This window comes from Heptranchias perlo, chromosome 36 (genome assembly GCF_035084215.1).
Source record: "Heptranchias perlo isolate sHepPer1 chromosome 36, sHepPer1.hap1, whole genome shotgun sequence".
In the NCBI taxonomy this organism is placed as follows: Eukaryota; Metazoa; Chordata; class Chondrichthyes; order Hexanchiformes; family Hexanchidae; genus Heptranchias; species Heptranchias perlo.
Window position 1 is genome coordinate 18,836,246 of NC_090360.1, and position 21,653 is coordinate 18,857,898.

Sequence of the window (21,653 nt, forward strand, 5' to 3'; positions counted from 1 at the left end):
ATCCTTTCACCACTCACACAGCCCGGGAAAGAACGCTGATTTTATTTGAACTCGCAGATCAAGGAAGTTGCCGCCAAAAAGAACACAGTAACTTAGTGGGTGAATTTAAATGTAACGAGCGGTGAGCAGTGCTGGTTCGTCACTCGGAGCAATTTACAGGCAAACGTTTTGCTGCAAATCTTGCCCGTCAATATAGGGCCCATCAATATTTCAATCAACTGTAGTGTGGAGCCTCACTAATTACCCTCATCGAGTTAACCATCATCACAATTGTTGGACCAACCATTAAGGGCCCGATATTAGCACCCGCTATCGGGTGCGTTCCTGGCGGAGGGGCGCCTCCGAAAATCGGGGAATCCCGGAGCGGGTCGGGAGCCCAGCTCCAACCCGCCCACTTCCGGGTTCCCCACAGACGCGCTGACGTGCGTGTGCAGCCCCCGCATGTGGGACTCCCGCAGGCAATTAAAGCCGGCGGGGTTCCACTTAACAGTATTTATTCTGGTATTTCAGGTCATTAACTGACCTGATTAAGGAGATATTTCAGGAGGGGTGGAATTTTACAAACAACTGGGACTGTTTCCCGTACTGGGGGAAACTCTCCCAGTTGAAATGGACATGTTGCAGCCATCAGCCTGTGGCAGCTGCAAAGATCCATTTGACAGGTGGGGGGGGGCGGGGAGACCCTCACTCATTGCAGGAGGCCACTCTGTCACTTGGGACAAAGTTTGGCCTCCACCACCCTCCTCCTAACAATCAAATTCACCAACTTGCACACTTACCCTGGGGTCCAGAGACATTTACCTACCTTGCGGATCCCCTCAGATGTACATCTTCCGGATGGGGGCCGCCGTAGCTGCAGTCATGACCTCCTCGGAGGGCGAACAGCATCACCAGCCTCACCGGCCAAGCCGTCCACCTCTGACACGTGGAGCTCCACAACACAGTGCTGTGACACATCCACCTGTACAGCAGGAGGGAGGGCTACCGCAGAGAGAGATGCGTCGCAGAGGGCACTACCCTCGCCACAGGGTCTATAGACCGAGGCTCAGCTTCCTGGATCTCTCTGAGCAGCAGTGCACATGGAGGCTCAGAGTCACTCGACATGTAGTCGTGGACATCTGCAGCCTCCTTCATGCCGAGCTGCTCCCAGCTGGCCCGAGCACCATCTTCTTACCTGTCGCTGTCAAAGTCACCACTGCCCTCAACAACTTCTCCTCCGCATCCTTCCAGGGTGCCACTGGGGACATTGCCGACGTCTCTCAGTCGTCTGCACAAAAGAGCCCTGCAAATACACCTACACCCACTCTGCAGTGACACAATGGGTGGCATCAGGTGTGGGTCTTCATTGTGATCCTCAGGAAAGGGCATTATTGCACGAACCGGACAAGATTCACACAGATGTGGCAGTAGTGGTGCCAATATATGTGATGTGAGTTGGTCAGAAATTAAATATAAGTAAAAACCATGACAAACCCTCAAACACCCTTGTGCATCCCCTTCATGCTCACAACACGTTTGCCTTACACTGCCTACTGCACATATGTGATGCATGCCCTGTGGCTGCAGCACAGGTAGTGGCAGGTTGAGTGAGGCTGACCGTGAAAGAGATGCATGAGAGGGTGAGTATGTGATAGAGCCATGAGATTGTATGAGGATTGGGTTGAGTGGTAGTGGCGGGATGAGTACTGGCGAGGTGAGCAAGTGCAGGTAAGATGAGGATGAGCTTTGAATGGGTGTGAAGGGTGATGTGACAGTGTAGTGTTGGCAGTGCAGAAGGAGGTGTGGGGTGGGGGCGGTGATGTGGCAGACGGAGTGTAGGGGAATGAGTAAGTGTACTCACTTTGGCTGACCTACTTAGGTCATTGCAGCGCCTCCTGCACTGTATGCAGGTGGGCGATATGTTGGTGGTGCAGGTGACCTCCTCTGCCACCTTGAGCCAGGCCTTCTTGGTGGCAGAGGCAGGCCGCTTCCTCCCGCCCGCCGGGGGAAAGATCTCTGTCCTCCCCCTCCTCCTCACCCCATCCAGTAGGACCTGGAGTGAGGCATCATTAAACCTGGGAGCAGCCTTCTCCCTGGGCTGCTTCATGCTGTAATTTTTCCTATTTCTTGCAGCATCAGTCAGTGGAGGACTGCCCCTTTAAATAGAGCTCCTCCAGCTGACAGATCTTACTGCGCATGCGCAGTCCACCCGATGCGCAGCTCAGCAGCGGGGAACCCGGGAGACCAGGTAAGTGGATCCAAATAGGCTGTGATCGCGCGCGGGGCAGACTGATTTCACCGGGTGTGTTACCCACGTGCCCATTCGCCCCCCCGCCGCCCTCCTAATATCGAGCCCTAAGTGTGACTCATAGACTCATACAGCACAGAAGGAGGCCATTCAGCCCATCAGCAGCGGCTGGAGCTCCACCTAGTGCTAGAAGTGTGCAGCTGCAGCCGCTTCTTTCAGATAGCGGTTATTGATTTGTCAATTTTTAGTGAATGGGGCACTTGAGCCAATCAACACATTTTGAACCCTGCAGTCGTTCTCGTTCCCTTGGGCAGCTTTCACAACATTTGCCAGACACAGAACTCAATCGTTCTCAGGGTCTCAAATCTATGGAACTCCTTACATGCATCAGTCTTTAAAACTCAATCTTGATGTCACCTAATCTTTAGTTCCAGATTTTGATCATCTTCTCTCCTGCTCTTTTCAACCACTGCAGTGTGCTGAGCTGTGAGCCCTAGTCCTTGGCACAGGTTTTTCAACGGAAAAATATTCGACTAACATTAGTTTTACTGTTAAATATTTTATATTTTTTAGTTAAAATATGTATAAGTACACAAAAAGAGAGTGATACCGGACCAATGATATTGGGAAGATTTGAAATGTTAGCCTCGATGAGGCTTAACAGAATGTGCAAAATGAATATTAAACACCCCATATTATAAATGATTCTATGTGTAAGTTTTTATTCAGACTCTCTCCATTAATCAAATGAATGAGGGGCATTGGTGGGACTTATACTTTTAAGCAGTGATGCAGAATTGACTGTAGAAGTGTTTCTAAAGCCCAGATGTAATCTAGTGCTTGACTCATTCTATCAGAATGTATAAAATACTCTCATGCCATCCAGTGTAAGCAATAGGGTAGTCTGTATGAATGAATCTGATGCCAATTAATACCAGCTATAGAGTGGTCTGTATCCACGTGCATGAAGTACTCTCATACCAACCAGTGCTGGCTACAGAGGACGGAATGGACGAGAGTATATAAAACATTCTCAGCATTCTATTGCCTGCTTTAGGATAGAGTGGATCAGTGGGTATCTAGAGAGGTTACTTCTATTGGTTGGTAAATGAAAGATAAGTGCCCATTATTGCAAGATAAGCACTAGGAGTATGAAAGGGGATTGGAAAAAATGTTTTCATGCAGTCATTGGAGTCTCAGATGCTTTGTCATAAGTCATGATTGATGTTAAATCACATACAGCATTCAAAGGAATTGGATAATTACGTAAGGAAGAAGAATAAAAAAGGGTATCGGGAGAAAGCAGGAAAAGGGGATGCATTTGGGGAGAGAGCAGGAAATAGGGCTGTGTAAAATAAATTCCCAAGAGCGACCTAAGTTCAATGTAGCCTGTCTGTGCTAAGATTTCTGTTTCTAAACTCATTCATGCCATCTCGTGCCAGCTTCAGGTTAAACTGTGTCAGTGTGTTTGAAAGCTCTAGCATGCCATCTAGTGCCAGCAAAATAGGATAGACTGTGTCAGTTTATATAAAGCATTGTCTTGCCAGTTAGTGCTATTCCACCATGGAGAGCATCTGCCATCTACAAACAAGCACTTTCCAGCATCAGCAGGACACACACAGACTGCTTACCACGAGTGGGAGGGGTGTGTACCAGGGCTTCACAGCTCAGTCTGACCGTGTTCTCAACCCTTTGCAGTTTCCAGCAGGGATCACTGAATAGGGAACCTCAGCTGGTTTCTCCCCTCCTCAGCCTCCCCGGACGCTGAGGCTAGCTGCAGCTTCCATACTGCCATCTAGCCGAGATCAGCCAACTCAGCGCAGACAAGAACTGAGCCAGAAACCCTCTGCTGCGCCCGATTTAAAGGGATTTTGTATTTGTTGCTTTAGTTAGAGAGCGATGGCCACGGCCCAGCTCCCTGTGTTTACACTGCTGCAACCTGTTCCCTTATCCCAGCGAATCACACAGCCAGGTTTTACAATGCAGTCAGGATACGGAGCCAGGCTTGTTTGAACCGTGGAGCGCAGCTGACGGAGAGAAACTGCCCAATGGCTGAGCTCGTATGAGGGGTGATTCTGTGATCTGGGGCTCCCGGTTGGGACAGGATCTTGGGGAAATTCCAGAGAGCAGGACCTGCGATTTTCCACCTACAACAAATCCCACAACGAGCCCCATTCTGAACAGCGGATCGCAGCTGTGGCGTAACTGTTAGCGTTAGGGTTGAGTGACACCTCTGACCATTGGTCTATCATAGCAGCCAATCCAGACTAATGAACCCAAGTAACCTGAACTCAGTACAAACAGACAGATACTGTTCCTCACTGCAAATCCTAGCGAGCGCACCTCTGCTCAAATAAAGAGGAGCCTTACTCCTCCTCGCCATTCATGGGTTGGTTATTAAAACAAATATTGTAGGTTAGGCAGCATCATGCGATTCTGGCAAAGGGTATATTGGCCTTGGAGGGAGTGCAGCGCAGATTCACCAGAATGATACCAGGGCTAACAGGGTTAAATTATGAGGATAGATTGCATAGACTGGGCTTGTATTCCCTTGAGTATAGAAGATTATGGGGTGATGTAATTGAGGTGTTAAAGATGATTAAAGGAGTTGATAGTGTAGATAGAGAGAAACTATTTCCTCTGGCAAGGGAGTCCAGAACAAGGGAGCATAACCTTACACGTTACCCCACCAACGAACAAATGTTATCTGTTTTTAATATAACAGGTCAGTTGCTGTCTTTTCTATGTTTCTACCTCTCTATCTCTGTTTTTTTTTTGTTTGTTGTTTTTTTTGGTGATTTGTATATTCTGAGACCTTGCAGGTAACACCTGTCTGTCTGCACACTGATTGCCTTGGCAACGGGCAGTTGAAAAAACTGTCTGTAATCACCAAGCATTGTTCTGTGAATTATAAATGCTATTTCATTTCGAGGATTTCATTTCGACATCGTTCACCTGAGGAAGGAGGAAGCCTCCGAAAGCTTGTGAATTTAAAATAAAATTGCTGGACTATAACTTGGTGTTGTAAAATTGTTTACAACTTAAAATTAGAGTTAGGCCGTTCAGGGGTGATGTCAGGAAGCACTTCTTCACACAAAGGGTAGTGGAAATCTGGAACTCTCTCCACAAAAAGCTGTTGAGGCGGGGGGTCAATTGAAAATTTCAAAACTGAGATTGATAGATTTTTGTTAGGCAACGGTATTAAGAGTTACAGAACCAAAGTGGGTAGATGGAGTTAAGGTACAGGTTAGCCATGATCTAATTGAATGGCAGAACAGGCTCGAGTGGCTGAATGGCCTACACTTTAATAGAGGCTGTCTCGCTGGGTTGATACTTGGTCCTGAACTCAATGGCTCTTTCATCATCATCAAACAGGCACTCGTAGGATGACCAAGGTGTGGTGTGCAGTTCCAGGTCCCCAGTGATGGGATTTTGACTGACCAGCAGCTTTCTGAAGTCCCAGACATGACCTAAAAGACCAACGGATGCAGCAGTAATGGGCTTTAGTCACAATAAGTAAAACGATAAACAGAAGCAGGGATATCAGGTCAACTGGGCAGAGGCACAGGATATGTAACACTGTCCATATAGAACTGGGACTCACAGTTGCAATGCCCAGTCTGTGCTGAGCCAGGGTAAGAGTTACAATTTGGCTCAGTGAGCTCGGATTCTCGAGGAGAAAACTCAGACAGGGATCCTGTTCCTGATCAAATGCCCAATGATCCCTGCATTTACATCGGGTGAGGACAGGATCCAGAAAGGCTGTGAATTTACCATTCATTTCACGGTCAAATGGCCAGTCGACTCTCAGAATTTGGTTCACCAAACAACAAGCAGCATTTTCAGCAGGGGTGGGAGAAATTTAGGAAAGGAAACAGACTGTTCATTATTCAATGGCCCTTACAGACATCGAGCATCATTACCCCTCGGTCACTTCTTACACACACCGTCCATCATTATCACTTGGTCAATCTTTACACACTCCGTCCATTATTATCCCTCGGGTAATCCTTACACACGCTGTCCATCAATACCCCTCGATCACTCCTTACACACACCATCCGTTATTACCCCTCGGTCACTCCTTACACACATTGTCCATCATTAGCCCTTGGTCACTCATTACTATCGACGCTGTGTCTCACTCACCCAATTTTTTTTGAATCCGAGCGTGCCAGGCTGTCCCATTTCCCCAAAGCGTCAACGTGCCTGGGTGATCTTTGACCTGCTCCACGCTCAGCAATACTTTCCCTTCCCACTATATGTGTAGGTGTTCTCTGTACATGAGGTAATGTCACGTTATACAGTGCACCATCAGCCGCAGCAACCTGTAAATATTTTACTGAACAGAAGCATAAATAATGGAGTGTTTGAATCTGCTTGTTAGTGACCCGTGTTTAGATGATCATATAATAAATACTGCACTTTTTTTTAAAATGAGGTTTCTCAAGTTTTACAAAATCTTTTTTTCCAGTGCCTTTTTCCACACACGTGCGCGCCAGCCTGGTATTAGACTATAGAGAGGGTCTCAGAAACCTCTCCAGCCTGTCCTCACTGACACAGTTTGTAGTTGGGTCACTAAGTAGCAATCAGAGAGGGAACCCTGTCTGATTCTCCCCTCCCAACTCCTTCTGGTTCCTGCACTCCCAGGAGGTGAGTTTTCCTGCTCTGACCTTCCAATACTCTGTCATGTAAATGACACTACAAAATCTAACACTGAAAACTATGCAGGGTGACGTAAGGTTTAACTCGATATGTCACTAATACTAGGAACCCTTACTCTTAATAGAATAAAGGTCAGAATAACCTTTGAACGAGTGAACTGAAACAAGTTTTCATCAAAAAACACTTTCTCTGGGAACCAGGTGGGAACGCTGGCCTTTCATCTCCAGGTCAAAGTTCAAAGTCTGAAGAAAAGAAAAAAGACTTGCATTTATATAGCGCCTATCGTGACCTCAGGACGACCCAAAGCGCTTTACAGCCAATGAAGTACTTTTGAAGTGTAGTCACTGTTGTAATGGGAAACATGGCAGCCAATTTGTGCACAGCAAGGTCCCACAAACAGCAATTTGATAATGACCAGATAATCTGTTTCAGCAATGTTGGTTGAGGGATAAATATTGGCCAGGACATTGGGCGAACTCCCTTGCTTTTCTTCGAAATAGTGCCATGGGATCTTTTACATCCACCTGAGAGGGCAGACGGGGCCTGAGTTTAACATCTCTTCTGAAAGACGGCACCTCCGACAGTGCAGCACTCCCTCGCTCCCTGCATTATGTGCTCAAGTCTCTGGAGTTTTTTTTTTATTCGTTCACGGGATGTGGGCGTCGCTGGCAAGGCCGGCATTTATTGCCCATCCCTAATTGCCCTCGAGAAGGTGGTGGTGAGCCGCCTTCTTGAACCGCTGCAGTCCGTGTGGTGACGGTTCTCCCACAGTGCTGTTAGGAAGGGAGTTCCAGGATTTTGACCCAGCGACAATGAAGGAACGGCGATATATTTCCAAGTCGGGATGGTGTGTGACTTGGAGGGGAACGTGCAGGTGGTGTTGTTCCCATGCGCCTGCTGCCCTTGTCCTTCTAGGTGGTAGAGGTCGCGGGTTTGGGAGGTGCTGTCGAAGAAGCCTTGGCGAGTTGCTGCAGTGCATCCTGTGGATGGTGCACACTGCAGCCACAGTGCGCCGGTGGTGAAGGGAGTGAATGTTTAGGGTGGTGGATGGGGTGCCAATCAAGCGGGCTGCTTTATCTTGGATGGTGTCGAGCTTCTTGAGTGTTGTTGGAGCTGCACTCATCCAGGCAAGTGGAGAGTATTCCATCACACTCCTGACTTGTGCCTTGTAGATGGTGGAAAGGCTTTGGGGAGTCAGGAGGTGAGTCACTCGCCGCAGAATACCCAGCCTCTGACCTGCTCTTGTAGCCACAGTATTTATATGGCTGGTCCAGTTAAGTTTCTGGTCAATGGTGACCCCCAGGATGTTGATGGTGGGGGATTCGGCGATGGTAATGCCGTTGAATGTCAAGGGGAGGTGGTTAGACTCTCTCTTGTTGGAGATGGTCATTGCCTGGTACTTATCTGGCGCGAATGTTACTTGCCACTTATCAGCCCAAGCCTGGATGTTGTCCAGGTCTTGCTGCATGCAGGCTCGGACTGCTTCATTATCTGAGGGGTTGCGAATGGAACTGAACACTGTGCAGTCATCAGCGAACATCCCCATTTCTGACCTTATGATGGAGGGAAGGTCATTGATGAAGCAGCTGAAGATGGTTGGGCCTAGGACACTGCCCTGAGGAACTCCTGCAGCAATGCCCTGGGGCTGAGATGATTGGCCTCCAACAACCACTACCATCTTCCTTTGTGCTAGGTATGACTCCAGCCACTGGAGAGTTTTCCCCCTGATTCCCATGGACTTCAATTTTACAAGGGCTCCTTGGTGCCACACTCGGTCAAATGCTGCCTTGATGTCAAGGGCAGTCACTCTCACCTCACCTCTGGAATTCAGCTCTTTTGTCCATGTTTGGACCAAGGCTGTAATGAGGTCTGGAGCCGAGTGGTCCTGGCGGAACCCAAACTGAGCATCGGTGAACAGGTTATTGGTGAGTAAGTGTCGCTTGATAGCACTGTCGACGACACCTTCCATCACTTTGCTGATGATTGAGAGTAGACTGATGGGGCGGTAATTGGCCGGATTGGATTTGTCCTGCTTTTTGTGGACAGGACATACCTGGGCAATTTTCCACATTGTCGGGTGGATGCCAGTGTTGTAGCTGTACTGGAACAGCTTGGCTAGAGGCGCAGCTAGTTCTGGAGCACAAGTCTTCAGCACTACAGCTGGGATGTTGTCAGGGCCCATAGCCTTTTGCTGTATCCAGTGCACTCAGCCGTTTCTTGATATCACGTGGAGTGAATCGAATTGGCCGAAGACTGGCTTCCGTGATGGTGGGGATATCGGGAGGAGGCTGAGATGGATTATCCACTCGGCACTTCTGGCTGAAGATGGTTGCAAACGCTTCAGCCTTGTCTTTTGCACTCACGTGCTGGACTCCGCCATCATTGAGAATGGGGATGTTTGCAGAGCCTCCTCCTCCCGTTAGTTGTTTAATTGTCCACCACCATTCACAACTGGATGTGGCAGGACTGCAGAGCTTTGATCTGATCCGTTGGTTGTGGAATCGCTTCGCTCTGTCTATAACATGTTGCTTCCGCTGTTTAGCATGCATGTAGTCCTGAGTTGTAGCTTCACCAGGTTGGCACCTCATTTTTAGGTACGCCTGGTGCTGCTCCTGGCATGCTACACTCCTCATTGAACCAGGGTTGATCCCCTGGCTTGTTGGTAATGGTAGAGTGAGGAATATGCCGGGCCATGAGGTTACAGATTGTGCTGGAATACAATTCTGCTGCTGCTGATGGCCCACAGCGCCTCATGGGTGCCCAGTTTTGAGCTGCTAGATCTGTTCTGAATCTATCCCATTTAGCACGGTGGTAGTGCCACACAACACGTTGGATGGTGTCCTCAGTGCAAAGACGGGATTTCATCTCCACGAGGACTGTGCGGTGGTCACTCCTACCAATACTGTCATGGACAGATGCATTTGCAACAGGTAGATTGGTGAGGACGAGGTCAAGTAAATTTTTCCCTCGTGTTGGTTCGCTCACCACCTGCCGCAGGCCCAGTCTCGCAGCTATGTCCTTCAGGACTCGGCCAGCTCGTTCAGTAGTGGTGCTACCGAGCCACTCTTGGTGATGGACATTGAAGTCCCCCACCCAGAGTACATTTTGTGCCCTTGCTACCCTCAGTGCTTCCTCCAAGTGGTGTTCAACATGGAGGAGGACTGATTCAGTGGGACGGGTTCTCCGTTTAACGTCTCATCTAAAAGACGGATGAAGGGATGAAAGTCTCCTCTACTGGCTGTCAGTGTCCTCTGTGCAATGAGTCTGAGCAGACTTCTTGTGGACATGTGCCCACAGCACAAAACTGTTGCTAATTGGTAATCTTATTCAGAGGCTAGAGTTAGGCTAATGTGGGAAACGGAAAATATGTCACAATGGTGCAACAAGAGGTGCTCTTGAGGTAGGATTGAAGCTTGGGGATGAGTAAAGGGAGCTTTACAACAGAGGTGGCAGAGCTGTACCTGACCTGGGAGTGTTCGATGGTGACAGTGGAGCCTTAAGTGACCATAATATCACCCGTCTCCACCCCTGCCGCAGCCCATCTGCTGCTAAAACCCTCATCCATGCTCTCGTTACCTCCAGACCCGACAATTCCAATGCTCTCCTGCCCGGCCTCCCACCTTGCACCCTCCGTAAACGTCAGCTCATCCAAAACTCTGCTGCCCGTATCCTGACTCGCTCCAAGTACCGTTCAACCATCACCCCTATTCTCGCTGACCGACATTGGCTCCCAGTCCGGCAACACCTCAAATTTTAAATTCTCATCCTTGTGTTTAAATCCCTCCATGACCTCATCCTTTCCTATCGCTGTAGCCTCCTCCAGCCCTACAACCCTCTGAGGACTCTGCGTTTCTCCAATTCTGGCCTCTGGCGCATCCCCAATTTGCTTCGCTCCTCCATTGGCGGCCGTGCCTTCAGCTGTCCAGGCCCTAAGTTCTGGAATTTCCTCCCTAAACTTCTCAGTTTCTCTACCTCTCTCTCCTCCTTTAAGACGCTCCTTAAAACCTAGCTCTTTGACCAAGCCTGTCCGAATATCTCCTTATGTGGCTCCGTGTCAAATTTTGTCTGATAACTCTCCTGTGAAGCAACTTGGGAGGTTTTACTACGTTAAAGGTGCTGTATAAATGCGAGTTGTTGTTGCTGTTGTTGTTGTTGTTGAGTGGGAAGTGTTCCATTCTCCAGCAGTAATGTCCCTCACCATGATGAGCATAAGAAAAAAACTTTTACAGCTTTGAATATCAGACAGCATCCAACCCCTGACGGGTGAATACACCGCGTGGTGTGGAATTCAGCTGTGTTTGATTTCCAGTCTGTGCTGAGTTAGCTGATCTCAGATTAGAATTAGCCTGAGAAGGAATGAAAAACATTAGCCAGGATTCCCACTCCTGATCGCTGTCCAGGGCCACCGCTGGGAAGTGCGCTTGTCAAGACAGGATGAAGCGTTCATGTGATGCCCTCCATGGTTAAATAGCTGGCCACACACTCTGTTTACTGCTCACACGTAAAGAATAGCTGCTTTGTGTAAGGTAGTGGTGGGGAGAGGCACTGCAGGTGCCTGTGGAAGCCCCGGACCTTCAGGAGAGAAGGGGAACAAACATCGGGAGAAAAACAGGGAGTGGTCAGAGGGCACAGACCTGAGAGCACAGTGATGAGGACGACTTTGAGTCGTGCATGTACCACCAGGCCTGGCAGCAGCTTATCGAGGTTCACATACTGCACAGAGTCCGCACGTTGATGGTTTGTGGGCTCCACAGTCAGAAGTTGAGAGTGCTGGGATGAAATATGTGCTACGAGCTCCTTCAGTACCGTTGTATTCACTGTTTGGGACCCTTTAGAAACAAAACATTCAGGAACAATTAGCTTTATACGTACAGAGAACTGTCAGACAGGCAAAATTAACATGTATAAAACCACACACTAAACTGACACCAAGCGTGAACGACTGGAAGTGGGATTACCAGGAGGCACTTAGAGAATGTTACAAGGATTAGGACTGAGACTGGCAAAAGGTGCTGTGCTCCTGTTCAATAGTCTGGGACTAACAGTGGCTAATAATAGACAGGTTTCTACAAATGACTTCTGGGTCCTCTCACTCAGTCCAGTGCCTTTAATCTGGATCATGTCACTCAGTCCAATGTCTTTAATCTGGATCATGTCACTCAGTCCAATGTCTTTAATCTGGATCATGTCACTCAGTCCAATGCCTTTATCTGGATCCTGTCACTCAGTTCAATGCCTTTAATCTGGATCCTGTCACTCAGTCCAATGCCTTTAATCTGGATCCTCTCACTCAGTCTAATGCATTTAATCTGGATCATGTCACTCAGTCCAGTGCCTTTAATCTGAATCCTGTCACTCAGTCCAGTGCCTTTAACAGGAAAGTATAAGGATCCAACCCAAACAACTTTTAATTTGATTCACAATCTCAACCAACAATCACACCTGGGCATCTGAATCCCAGTCTCAACATTCAGACTCATCCTGAATCCCAGACAACCTCCAGACTCGCCCTCATAGAATCACAGAATGATACACACAGGAGGATGCCATGATAGAGGTCTTCAAGATTATGGAGGGGTTTGATAGGGTAGATGTAGAGAATATATTTCCACTTGCTGGGGAGACCAGAACTAGGGGCCATAAATATGAGATAGTCACTAATGAATCCAGTAGAGAATTCAGGAGAAAATTCTTTACCCAGAGAGCGGTTAGAATGTGGAACTTGCTACCACAAGGAGTAGTTGAGCCGAATAGCATAGAAGCATTTAAGGGGAATCTAGATAAACACAAGGGAGAAAGGAATAGAAGGATATGCCGATAGGGTTCAGAGAATAATAGAATGGTTACAGCACAGAAGTACGCCATTTGGCCCATCGAGCCCATGCCGGCTCTTTGAAAGAGCTGTCCAATTAGTCCCACTCCCCTGCTCTTACCCCGTAGCCCTGCAAATTTTTTCCCTTCAAGTATTTATCCAATTCCCTTTTGAAAGTTATTATTGAATATGCTTCCGCCCCCTTTTCAAGCAGTGCATTCCAGGTCATAACAACTTGCTGCATAAAAAATTTCTTCCTCGTGTCACCTCTGGGTCTTTTGCCAAATACCTTATATCTGTGTTGTCTGGTTACTGACCCTTCTGCCCTGAATCCCAGCTTCAACATCCAGACTCGCCCTGAATCGCAGAAAACATCCAGACTCGACCTGAGTCCCAGCCTTGACCAACAGCTTGTGTCACTCACCCTAAATACCACCTTTGAAGGACAATCAAATTTTTCTGTCCTGAATTTCGGCCTCACCTTCACTTCCATCCCAAATCACCGTAAGAAGAATTAATGCACCACAAATTCAACAGGATAAATTACAAGTGCACGGGACTAAAATCAAGGCTATAGGGGTGACTTTGTGAGGCTTCACTGCCAGTGTCGCGCTTCACTAGACACGAGCGTGGGTCAGGAAATAGGGATTACAGTATGATACACTCATGACCTGTGAGAACATAAGAACATAACAAATAGGAGCAGGAATAGGCCATACGGCCCCTCAAGCCTGCTCCGCCATTCAATCAGATCATGGCTGATCTTTGATCTCAACTCCACTTTCCCGCCCGATCCCCATATCCCTTGATTCTCCTAGGGTCCAAAAATCTATCCATCTCAGCCTTGAATATGTTCTTCTCAATCTTAAACCTTATTATGTTGTGATCGCTATTGCCTAGATGTTCCCCAACACTTACTTTTCGTATCTGTTCTGGTTCATTTCCCATTACTAGATCCAGCAGTGCTTCCTCTCTTGGGCTTTTTACATATTGGGTATGATAAGAATATTGCACACATTGTAAAAACTCTATTCCCGATACCCCTCTTCCTGCCAATTTATTTGGGGGTAGTTAAAATCTCCAATGATTATTATTCTACGTCCTTTATTCATTTCGCATATTTTCTTACATATTTCTTCCTCCATTTCCTTTCCACTATTACAGGGTCTATAGTATACGCGTATTAGCGTGATCAATCCCTTTTCTTTTATTTCAATCCATATGGATTCTGTTTCTATCCTTCTGTTAGTTATGCCCATTTTTTTCTACTGCCATTATGTTATTTCTAATTAATACAGCTACTCCAGCCACCTCCCCCCCCCGACCTTCTTCCTTCCCTATCCTTCCTGATTATGTTATAACCTGCAACATTTAGTTGCCAGTTCTGTTCTTTATATAACCATGTTTCAGTTATTCCTACTACATCTGGTTCCTCGCTACGGATTATTGCCTCCGGTTCCCCCATTTTATTTTGGACGCTACGTACATTGCTCTACAGGCAGTTGAATTCATCTTTAATAGTTGTTCCGTTTACTTTATTTTTAACAGTCCTTTTATACTTCTGTTTTATAACTGTATTTGTTCCTTGACCATTTATGTTGTCTTTATTCCTTACCCTGGTCTGACCTTTACACTTATCTCCTGTTTCTTTTATCTTTAGGCTTTTATTATTGCTACCAGATCCCTCCCCACGTCTTGCTAGTTTAAAGCCTTATGCACGGCCCTATTTATCCTTTCCGCTAGGTCTCTGCTCCCACTCTGGTTCAGGTGGAGCCCATCCCAATGGTGCACCTCCCTCCTGTCCCAGTACTGATGCCACTGTTCCATGAAATGGACCCTTCCTTCCCACACCAGTCTTTCAGCCATGCATTCACCTTTCTGATCTACCTATCCCTATGCCAATTAGTGCCTGTGAGATCCTGCTTTTTAATTTAGTTCCTAGCTTTTGTTGTCGAAAATGTCTGAATGCCAGTTGAGAAAGAGCCAATTTTCCAGCAAGGCCCTGCCATTGCTGTTAAGTTAGGTAAATGGAACAATGCAAACATACTTTCGGTGGGACAGGACACCCTGCTAGAATGGCAATGACACAAGGGTCAGCATTGTCACCAATGACTGAGAGGACCTGTCAGGAGGTCTGGGAGAAAGTGCTCAACTTAAACATAAGGCTGAATATTACTGTTAAGTAACAACACAGGATACATATGTGCATAAGAAAGAGTAGCAATTGTTAAAGATATATGGAAAAAAAATCATTGCATTAATGGAAGGACCATTAGGAGTAAACTATTAGAATTAGAATTAGAAGCATATGCAGCCAGAGACCGTATTGATATTTTCGGGAGCACTGAGACATGGCTGAGACTAGATAATGGACATGAGATGGGACTAAGGAGGTATACAGCGTTTTGTAAAGACTCACCCAACAAAATAAGGCGGGGTGGGAGGAGGAGTGGCACTATTGATAACAGTCGGCTTAAGAGCTAAGCAAAAGGTGGATGTCACAGCAGAAGGGGAGTTGGCAGGAGCAGTTTGAGTAGCAATTATTAGTAAAAAAGGCAACAAAGTAATTTTTGGTAACTGCTACTGACTTCACACTGGCTCTGGAGTCGAGCAAAATTACCCTTTATAATTACTACTCTGGGCTCAGATGGTGGTTATGAATCGTTTGAACTTTCCTGTCTCAGTAGCAGTCTCTCTGGTAACTAGTACTGCTGCAGTTTAGTTTGGTAAGGTACTGAACTTTCTCCAGCATTTTGTATCCAGACCCAAACATACTGTTAACCCCAAGTGCCAATGCACCTTTATCCCATAATAAACAATGTCAGTAGAACGAAGCATCTACACTGTGCAGCCTGAATCTGTAAGCAGGGTCCCAGCTTGATCATTTTACTCCTTGGGGTGGATTGCAACATCTCCTCTCCCCGCCAGTGGTCCCAGTACACAGTGATATCTGAAAGAGCAGGAACACAAACGCATCACCGACCAGTTAAAGGAACCTTGATTCAACCTCCCTTGCCAAAACATCCAAAAGACTTTTGTTTTTTGCTTGCAAGTACATTTTAAACCTGGTTGAGAATTTTGGATGGCCCACAAGATGACTTTAGTAAAGATGAGGAGCTGGACTGTTATTTTATTCGTAGATATGCAGAAGTTTACAAGAAATCATTGGGTTCAGCAGCACTCTGAGGATTCTGCTGACCAGCTGCTTCTATATTAATGAGCTCTTACTGGGGACTTGCTCATGGAGTTGGTGGAACCGATTGGACCACAACATTTTCAGACCATTTCCTTAACGTTCCATCGCACAAAGTTCTGCATCTGGAGCACTAGATTGGAAATCGTTAAATTTACTCCTTTAACGTGCAAGGGAATTTGTGTAAATCATTAACTTCACAATAGGTGGTTTAGGGAAGAAAGCTCAAATGATGAATTTTAAAAACACAAATTATTTCCACTTCACAACTTAGCTCAGTGAGCAGCACTCTCGCCTCCGAGTCCCTGAAGTGCTTTGGGATGTGAAAAAGCTCGACATAAATTCTGTCTTGTTATCTTAGCCCATGTAGTTTCTTCCAGCAGGATTCAGCTGTACTTCAGAAAACTGAGCAGTATTTCGCCATTAGGAATGGATCATGGAGAGATTATGATTATGGAGAGATCTATGATTCTATTTCCTTGTGCACTGACACAAAAGGGTAAATATTAACCCCCAAGAACAGGTGGGTTGGGGTCAGGTGGGAGGTTAAAATAACAGTTTTTTGGAGTGGGACCGCCTCCCAATTCCAACTCGCCCACTTCTGGGTTTAACCCAGGCAGATTTGTGAGTGCATGCACAGCAGACACCAGGAAGTGCAACCCCCACTTAAGGCCGGCAGGCCAATACTTGAAGGGGCAATGTATCTGATTGAGATACTTGAGGTACTTAATATTTTGTGTAATGGACACTTAAAATTAATTTAACCTTAACTGTTCGGGATTCCCATCGCTTCCGATTCACGTCAGGTGAAAGTAGGTGGGAAGGGTTGGATCCATGAGGTGAGTGCCTTTATTGCACTGCTTGTGGGCCCGGAGGATCAGGAGTGCTTCATCCAGGCCCAACAAGCTCACCTGGCCGACAGGAACACTGAAAGTGACCCCACCCCCGCCCCGATGTCTGGTGTCGGGTGAACACCCCCTACCCTGCGGCTGGCTGACCCCCTGATCCCCGATGTCATTTACATGCCCCCACTTCCCCCACTCTGATTTTTTTCAAAGCCCGATGATCTCTTTTTCCCTTCCGACCCCCTCTCTGATTTGCAGCTCCTTTCATTTCCAACAGGTGGCCAGTATGTCAATCTGGCAGATTGCAATGCACTCAATTCGCTTCCGGGTTCCTCACACGAGTATCTGCGGATGGTGGGGCACCCGGCTCGCAGTAAAAATTATGCCCAAAATCGGAAACCCATTTATAAAGAATAGGTTTATAATATTTTTGTTTTATTTCAGATTTCCAGCATCCGCAGTATCTTGCTTCTGGTTTAAAGTTTCAAACTTAATTACTGCTGTAGTTAATGCACCTGTTTCTCCTCCCCTCCCCTCCACCTGCCCCAGTATCCAGCAGTGGGCTGTAGTTTTCAAAAATTCATCAATCAGACAGCTTGTGGCCTCTGTAAACCCAAAGCAGGAGTTTTAAACAAAGCATTGGGAATGAAGCTGCCCTGCATAGCGATAGGAGCTGGCCTTGGGCTTAGTGGTAGCATTCCTGCCTGTGAGTCAGAAGGTGCAGGATCCGAATCCCACTCCAGACAGTCCCAGTGAGTGGAGACCAGAGCTCTGGCTCTGAATTCTGGGCTGACAGCCAGTGAAATAATCGCGCCCAGTAAGTGTGGGTGGCTCCCCCCACCTCATTGTGTGGATGGTGGGAGCCCATAAAACTCTAACGTCGTAAAGGTTTAAGCACCCTATTGACTGGTATAGAGATGGTCACAGGACCGATCATGGTGTGGCCTGTTGGACTGTGAATCAGCCTGTGAAGCCTTCCACTACTTCACACTATTCTCCAAGGGAAGAGTGCGAAGATACAAAAACAACAACTGCACAGCGATTGGGTGCAGGTGAATTTTTCCCCTCACAAATGCGGGGTTGCTGAGGCCAATTGGAGAGGCCCTACCACCACGCAGGTTGAAACCTGACGACTCAGCGCAGACCCTTATTTGCATTTGCAAAGGGTCTACTGCCTGGTTCCGGCGAGGGCACGGTACCTTAAGTTTTTTTCTTTCTCACTATGGCGGTCGGTTGGGAGCTTGGTAGGTCGTTTTTTAACCCAGCGAGTTGTAATGATCTGGAATGCACTGCCTGAAAGGGTGGTGGAAGCAGATTCAATAGTAACTTTCAAAAGGGAATTAAGGACAATACACTGGATAACAGTGAACGCTCTCACAGGGTAGGTTGGCATAAAGGATTGCTAATGAGCACCGCTTCCCGCAGTAGAAACTATTGGGGTTCAGCAAAGGAGCATTGTCCTTTCTCTGGTGCATCGTCCTTAATTAATACCAAATGCGATCGAAAGGATTTGATGTATTAAATATTTAAAACAGAATATGTTTGTACTTACTAATGGTAGATCAGTACTAACAGTTTAAATTGAAGATAATGCTTCTGATCAGTTCCAGTTACTGAAGAGCCTATCAGATATCTCTCTGGTCCTTTACAATTCTCTACAAAATGTGTCTTAAACAAAGCCAATTTTCTATTTTCCCTTTACACTCCGCTGATGCTCATGTTAAGTCTTATTGACGAACCACAATCGATTTCTAAAGAGTGAAAAAACAACTGTTGGTCCCCAGACTTCGCACCCAGTTTTCACTGAAATGTTTCACTTCAAAGTTGACCAGTCCGAGCTGGATACAGCCTGATGATCACATCTGGATCGGGATTTGTTTCCATTCAAAAAAAACAACAGACTCGTCAGCCGGAGTCTGCATTATAAAAATGTTTGTGTTTCTGTTTTGACAGCTTGGGCTGATCACCTGTTCCTACAATCTCTCCGTGTCACAAAATCCTACACAGCAGCAGTTTTGTTTCTTTGCCCAGCGAGTTGTAATGATCTGGAATGCACTGCCTGAAAGGGTGGTGGAAGCAGATTCAATAGTAACTTTCAAAAGGGAATTAGACAAATACTTGAAGGGAAAATATTTAAGGGTGACCTGACAGAGGTCATATAGAATCATAGAAAGTCAAGGCACAGAAGGAGGCCACTTGGCCCATCATGTCCGTGCCGGCCAAAAAAGAGCTATTCAGCCTAATCCCACTTTCCAGCACTTGGTCCGTAGCCCTGTAGGTTACGGCACTTCAGGTGAACATCCAAGTACTTTTTAAATGAGTTGAGGGTTTCTGCCTCTGCCACCCTTACAGGCAGTGAGTTCCAGACCCCCACCACGCTCTGGGTGAAAAAAATTCTCCTCAGCTCCCCTCTAATCTTTCTACCAATTACTTTAAATCAAAGGCACCTGGTCACTGACCCTTCTGCTAAGGGAAATAGGTCCTCTATAACCTCTCTATCCAGTCCCGTCATAATTGTGTATACGTCAATTAAATCTCCACTCAGCCTCCTTTGTTTCAACGAAAACAACCCAGCCTATCCAATCTTTTCTCATAGCTAAAATTCTCCAGCCCTGGCAACATCCTCATAAATCTCCTCTGTACCCTCTCTAGTGCAATTATATCTTTCCTGTAATGTGGTGACCGGAACTTGTCGCAATACTCAAGCTGTGGCCGAACCAATGTTTCATACAGTTCTAGCATAACCTCCCTGCTCTTATATTCTATGCCTCGGCTAATAAAGGAAAGTACGCCGTTTTAACCACCTTATCAAACTGTCCTGCTACCTTCAGGGATCTGTGGACATGCACTCCAAGGTCCCTTTGTTCCTCTACACCTCTCAGTATCCTCCCATTTATTGTGTGCTCCCATTCCTTGTTTGCCCTCCCCAAATGCATTACCTCACATTTCTCTGGACTGAATTCCATTTGCCACTTTTCTGCCCACTTGGCCAGTCCATTGATATCTTCCTGCAGTCTACAGCTTTCCCTCCTCACTATCAACCACACGGCCAATTTTTGTATCATCTACAAACTTCTTGATCAAGCCCCCCACATTCAAGTCCAAATCATTAGTACATACCACAAAAAGCAAGGGACCTAGTACTGAGCCTTGCGAGTCCCCACTGGAAACAGCCTTCCAGGCGCAAAAATGACTGATCTTCAAGATCATGAACGATTATGATAAGATAAATAATGATTGATTGTTTTCACTAGTTGGCAAGATTGTAACAAGAGGGTACAAATTTAAGATAATCACAAAAAGTGCAGGACGGTGGGATTAGACTAGGTGGTTCATGTGCAAAGAAACACTGAGGCAGACTTGAGGGGTTAATGGCCTGTCTGTGTGCTGGAACCTTCTATGGTGGCGGTGTAGCAGTAATATATCCGCTACAGTTAACGTACCATGAGATCAAGGAAAAGAGGAAGTCTAACCATTACAAACGAGCATGCGGAAAGAAAATTTTGATATTTTCAGGTCCTTCCTTGCTCATGTTTCATTAGAAGAAAGGCCTTCTCATACACAAATTCCTGTCAAGTGCAGTGTCAACGCTAACCAAATTAGTCAAAGAAGGCAATTACCAGCCTTACAACCCAACTACCTACAACCCTATGTCTGCTGGGCCTGTCCCGGGGGGGAACTGAGCATCTAAGATTGCTAACTGGTCGGTTTTGGGCTGGACTATCTGGAAGTGTGAACCAGAGATCAAGAAGTCTGAGGTGCTACACAGAAAAGCAACCCAATTCACACAAAAAAATCTTCTTTGGTTGGAGGTTCCACACATCCCTTCCTGACTGCCCACCATCCTCTCCAGGACCATTGCCAATCAAATCTCAAGGCTCTCGAATCATGTGACATTATCCGAATATGTAAAACCATATTGGCAAATTTAAACTCCTGCAAACACTGTGGGAAGAACGGGGCCGAGATTCCAAGTAATTACTGGGCAGGCGCGGGGTGCTGGGCACAGCTCCCAACCAGCGGCACGTAACCTGAAAATCAGCCGCAACGTTAACAAGATCTCGGTCAGTACATAGAGAAGAAAGTCTTGCATTTATGTAGTGCTCTTTCCAGACCTCAGGATGTCCCAAAACGCTTTACAGCCAATGAAGTGCTTTTGAAGTGTCGTCACTGTTGTAGTGTAGGAACCAATGTAGCCCTGTAAAAAAGTCTAAAAAAAAGCCTTCGGTTTCAGGAAAATGTTCCCAATGATGCACAATGGAAATCACAGATCGGAACCTAATTTCCTGTTCAATATCCATTTATATCATAGACACCCCTCAAAAGGGAAATTGTTCTATAAGATGCTGCTTCTGCCCTGATTACACTCTGGGGTGAATATCACATCAAAGCTGCGCAAGCCCAGTTATATTATTTCTTTCTTGTCTTCCTCAAGAGTCTGACTCGCTCATTATAGCACACGTTCTGGTAGTGACCCTCCAGCAACTCATACAAGCAGCAGCTCTTCTCGCCTGAGCCTGGACAGTGAGGGTTAGCAGCCTGTAGAAACCCATCACCGAGTGACCCACCAGTGTGTTCAGGGTAATGATTTGTGGGGTACAAAATCCGGAATGCACATTAAATGAGCACCAAACTTATTACCTGCCGACACAGCCCTAGATATGTACTACACAAAGTACACTCTCCAGAGTATATACTACTTAGAGTACACTGTCCCAGATATGCAAGACACTATTTGATGGTTTACACAACCTGAGCTACAGTGCCTAAAATATACACTGCCCAGTTACATGATAAGGTTATGACTTGCACTGAGACTCTGGGTTATGCTCTCCCTATATGTGTGAAAAGATTACTTTTACAGTCAGAGAGTCGATTACTCTATATTACTACCTAAGTTATACAGTGTTT

General features: G+C 46.5%; 1 long non-coding RNA gene across 1 annotated transcript; it reads right to left on the reverse strand.

Moving 5' to 3' along the window:
• Window positions 1-5,544: 5,544 nt before the first annotated feature.
• On the reverse strand, window positions 5,545-15,651 carry LOC137303986 (uncharacterized). Its single transcript, XR_010958497.1, has 4 exons — window positions 15,547-15,651; window positions 11,527-11,721; window positions 6,377-6,504; window positions 5,545-5,697 (listed from the first exon to the last, which is right to left on the reverse strand). It is a non-coding gene; the product is annotated as an uncharacterized lncRNA (long non-coding RNA).
• Window positions 15,652-21,653: the final 6,002 nt, after the last annotated feature.